Source organism: Chrysochloris asiatica, unplaced genomic scaffold (genome assembly GCF_000296735.1).
Source record: "Chrysochloris asiatica unplaced genomic scaffold, ChrAsi1.0 scaffold00052, whole genome shotgun sequence".
Classification (NCBI taxonomy): domain Eukaryota; kingdom Metazoa; phylum Chordata; class Mammalia; order Afrosoricida; family Chrysochloridae; genus Chrysochloris; species Chrysochloris asiatica.
In genome coordinates this window covers 15,402,537-15,408,066 of record NW_006408570.1, presented here as the reverse complement: position 1 = coordinate 15,408,066, position 5,530 = coordinate 15,402,537, and positions in this window count along the sequence as shown.

The window sequence follows — 5,530 nt, the reverse complement described above, 5'->3', positions numbered from 1 at the left end:
CCAGTATTGGAAAATAAGGAAAAAGGTTCAACAATCAACAGTGCTCGTTACAGTGAGATGCTCACTGAAGAGTTGAAGCCTAAACTTCAGATTAAACACAGAGAGGACTGCTATCCAAGGGCACTGTGATCCTGCATGGCAACGCACATCCACACACCTCTTCCCACACTGTTGACACTCTGCAAAAAACTCATTTTGAGGTGTTAAAGCATTCTCCCTATAGGCCAGATGTTGCTCCACTGGACTTTCACTTGTTTGATCCCCAAAAATCAGCCCTTCAAGGACGAAGATTCACCTCTGATGAAGAAGTAAAAGATAGCAGTGCATTCATGGCTCTCAGTTCTGCCTAAAACATTCTTTAATAAGGGAATATGAAATCTTGCTGACAGATAGACAAAGTGTATTGAAAAACAAGGAGATAGTGTCAAAACTAGATGTATTTGTCTCTTCTAAAATTTGCTTAAAATAAATTCTACAGCCAGAATACAGATTAATTTTTGACACACTCTTAATAGATCTATATCTCACATGGCTTAAGGTGATTCTATAAAGCCTCTCCAAGGAACCCTAGTAGCATAGTGGATTATGAGCTGGGGTGCTAATTGCAAGGTCAAGAGTTCAAATCTGCCAGTTGCTCTGCAGGAGACTGATGAGGCTTTCTGCTCCTGTGAAGATTTACAGCTTTGGAAACCCTTTACAGGGTTGCTATGAGTCGAACTAACTTCATGGCACAATACCACCACCATCAGCACCATGGCGCCTCTTCCTCCATTTGAACAGATGTGGAAGGCCTGGGTTCAATTATCAGCCAATGTACCTCAAACAGCATCAGTGCACATCTCTCTGCTATTCCGCTGAACAGGCTTCATTCAGCAAAGCTTCCAGACTAAGATTAGGAAAAAAGGTCTGAAAATCCAGCCATTGAAAACCCTATGGCTCTTGTATAATCCTGTTGTCTTCACAGTTGCCATGAGTCAGGAGATAACTTGACAGTTACTAACAATAACATTGCATTAAGCAGATACACCAAATTTTATCTAGCTAGTTCCTTATTAATGGTAGACTTTTAAGTTCTTTCCAGTCTTGCTATTGAAAAGAAGCACTCTTTTTTATTTTACACTCATATATTGTTTTCTCTTAACTTGTGGCCCTGAAATAAGTTTTGTTTTTTTTATTATTTCAGACCAGAGCTGAATTCATAGCACAGTCTTCTCGTTAAGGTTGGCCGCTGCCTTGACAAGTAACGATATCTTCAGGTGTTTCCAAAATAATGTCACTCAAGAGTCAATATTCACCTGTTTATTCATTTATTCAATAGAGAACAACTAGTCCTCCCAGGTACAATAAATAGTTCTATCGTTATGGAAAGACATCTTCCTGGCCAACTGATTGAGAGAGATCTGTATCTGTGCCCATTCCAAAGAGAGGTGACCCAATGGAATGCAGAAATCATTGGACAATATCATTAATAACACATGCAAATATAATTTTACTAAAGATAATTCAAAATGACTTCAACAAGTACATTCACAGGGAACTGCCAGAGGTTCAAGCCAGATTCAGACGAGGACGTGGAACAAGGAGTATCTGGAAAAGAAGACTAAAAGTACCATGGACTGCCAGAGGAACAAACAAATCTGTGTTGGAAAAAGTACAACCAGAATGCTCCTTAGAAGTCAGGATGGTGAGACTTTGGACATATTATTAGGAGGAACCAGTCCCTGGAGAAGGACATCATGCTTCATAAAGTGGAGAATCAGCAAAAACACAGTAGCAACAGCAATGGACTCAAGCCTAACAATGATTATGAGGTTGATGCAATACTGGGCAGTATTTCATTTTGTTGTGCATAAGGTCACTCTGAGTTGGGACTGACTTGATGACACCTAACATCTTTATTGCACATGCAATAGAATGGAAAAGAAATAATTAAATACAATTTAAATTACAATAAATTATTTGAAGGAAGCTGTGCAATGCTAATAAGAGGGTTGAGGATCTACTCAGATAGGGATGATTCTGACAATTTGACATTTACCTCATACTCCTGGAAAAGAGCAATCATTTTTTTAAAACCCATCTGTCCTTTGTAGTGTAAGTAATCCTAGTAGTTAAGTGGTTAAGCCCTGAGCTGCTAACTGAAAGTTCAATGGTTCAAGCCCTCCAGCCATTCCTCAGGAGACAGATGTGACTGTATACTTACATAAAGATTGTTGTTGCTGTTGTTATATGCTGTTTAGTTGGTTCCAACTCACAGTGACCCTGTAAAGGGTTTCTGAGTCTGTAAATCTTTATGGTAATAGATAGCCTCATCTTTCTCCCACAGAACAGCTGAAGGGCTTGGACCGCTGACTTCTGGTTCATGAGGAAATTTATCTTGGAAACCCCAATTCTACCCTGTCCTATTGGATCTCTGCAGCAAATGGGTTTGGTTTGTGTTATAGGAAACAGCTGACTGTAAAGAAACATTCTTCCCACATGTAACTTGTTAAGACTCAAGGCGGTCTTCCTTGTTTATCCTTAACAAATCAAACATGGTGGTGGTGGTGGTGTACTGTGGAGTCGATTCTGACTCATAGCGCCCCTGCATAGGGTTTCCAAGACTGAAAATCTTTATCGGAGCAGAAAGCCTCACCTTTCTCCAGCGGAACGCTGGTAGTTTTGAACTGCTGTGGTTAGCAGCCCGACTCGTACCCACTACGCTACATTAATCAACGAGTCGGAATCGACTCCTTGTATTTAACAACAACAATCTCCTTAAATCAAACATTGTTGTTATTGTTGTTATGTGCCAGGGAGTCGGTTCCGACTCATAGCGACCCTGCACAGGGTTTCCGAGGCTGTAAATCTTTACGGGAGCAGAAAGCCTCATCTTTCTCCCGTGGAACAGCTGGTAGTTTCGAACTGCTGATCCTGAGGTTAGCAGCCTCATTGGTAATCACGACTCCTTTAAATCAAACACAGACCCTCCAAATTCCTGTTCTTTGACTCATCAAATGATGAGCTGAGCTGTCAGTAGGAACAAAACACTTATTAACCAAACTTTGGTTAAACTTCTCTCCTTCCCTCAGGGGAACTTTGATCTACCCTCACCCTGAGCCAACATGCAACTCCCACTTAATATTCCTCTCCTGAATATAGGCTGGCCTCAGTATCAAACATTCTCTTACCTACTGTCCAATCAAGGACTTGGAAACTTTTATCCCATTTTATCACACCCGACTCATTCTAGCCTTGCTTACTTTACCCTGTAAAGGTAACTCTTGGTGACATCAAGAAAGGCCTGTTGATATGCTTCTGTAAAGATCACAGCCAAGAAAACCCTATGGAGCAGTCCTATTCTACAACAGAAGCAAATCAGCAAGCCTTTCTTCCAAGGTACCATTGGATGGGTTCAAACCACCAATCTTTAGGCTACTTAGTAGTTGCACCACCAGGGACTACCACAAGGGGTCGCCTTGAATAGGAATTGACTTAATGGCAACACATTTGTTTTTTTAATTAAAGGGAAAACTTTTTTTTTTTAATTTTTATTGTGAATTATGTGATAGTTTACATGGGAGAACATTAGCTTTACATTCATCCTATCATAAATCTTTTCATTGCCATGGTTACAATCCCCTGGATGCATCATCAACCAAACAAAGGGTATACCCTGCAAGCCTGCCGCCCACCGCCACCCCCCTGGTTGTCAGCACACAGCCCTTCTCCCTCTCTGGGTCTAGAGTCCCCAGCCGCTCCATCTCTGCAGGTCATCGTCTCTGCCTCCATCTCTGGTGTCACTGCTTCTCTGGGTAGGGTCCTGCTCTTCTCCCTTGATGGTCCCAGGGACCTCTGCTCCTAGACTGCACAGTCAAGCACTCCCCTTCTTTTGATACAAAACGTCTGCCTTTACATTTAAGGAAAAACATTTTTGCCTAATCCTTGAGACACTTGAAGATGTTATGATTAAGGCATTCTTACTGAAATAGGCCTTTCATCAAATGCCTTGCAATAATGCTTTAGAATGAAATCGCTCCTCATTGGCCTTTTCTGAAACAGGAGTAATTTCCTGTCTTGGAGCTTTTCTACTTATGAGTCCTGGTGTGGCACTGCAGGATTATGCACTGGACCTGGATGGAAAGGTTGATTTGTACTGAAAGGTAGGCGGTTTGAACTCACCAGCTGCTCCTCAGAAACCCTATACAGGACTGCTGTGAGTCAGAAATGAACTGATAGCACACAACAACAGCAAATCTTTCTGAGGAATTGTTATTTAAAGCCAAGACCTGATAAATAAAATGAGGAAGGAGGTTTTTCCTCCAGTACCCCAGACAAAAAGACTTTTGATCCAGTGCATTATGCTGCAGCACCACGTCAGGACTCGAAAGTGGAAAAGCTCTGAGACAGGAAAGTACTCCTGTTTCAGAAAAGGCCAGTAACTTTGGAGGAAAGTAGAGGTGAGATGGTAGGACTCAAAACAAGAGTTGGAGAGGTAGGCAGGAGCAAGTCCATCTGGACATTCATCTTATCCTGATGCAATCTGAGATTTTACTCAGAAACATCTGGTCTGCATATTGGACAACACAAAAGCTCACTTGGTTCACATGTTGAAAAATAAGTTCTTCAGGCCACAAAAAGCTAAACATGACTTTTGTGTGTGTGTGTGTGTGGTCTGTATTGGCATTATCAGCCATCCAAGTTTAATCATACCTACCTGATATAGCGCTGTAGGATCGGCACTGGACCGCTAACCACAAGGTTGGTGATTCAAACCCACCATCCACTCCTTGGGAACTATATACAGGGTCACAATGAGTCAGAACTGATTCAACAGCACTTAATCACAACATCTATCATAAGGGTAGTTGGAATCTCTGGGTGGAGATAACAGTTAAACAGCCAACTAGTCAAAAAATTAGTGGTTTCAACACACCTGGAAGCACCTCAGAAGACAGGTCTGATGATCTACTTTCAAAAGGTTTTCAATCCTTGAAAACCTATGGAACAGTTCTACTCCATACATATGGGGTCGCCATGATTTGGAATCAACTCTACAGCAACTAACAACAACCATATAGGGGCAGCAGGTCCCTGGGTGGTACACACAGTTCACAGTTTGGCTCTGTAACACAAGGGGTCACCATGAGTCAAAATCAACACTTAAAAAAATTAGTGGTGGTTTAGTGGTAGAATTCTCACTTTCCACGCAAGAGACCCAGGTTAAACGCCTCAAGTGTAGCTACCTTTCATTATCAATGGAGGCTTGTATGTTGCTATAATGCTGAAAAGGTTTCAGTGGCGCTCCCATGTTTTTAAGGCTAGTCTGCTTACACAGTAGTATCTACCACGCTTTCTAGTATTAGAATGCAAACATGGGAGAATACTTAAACATAGCCTATAGCGCTACATCAGGTAGGTATGATTAAACTTGGATGGCTAATAATGTCAATACAGACCACAAAAAAATACAGTCAGGTTTTAAATCATGAGTCAAAACAAGGCCAGGGGCAGATTGTGGAACAGACCATCAATTGCCCATATGCAAATT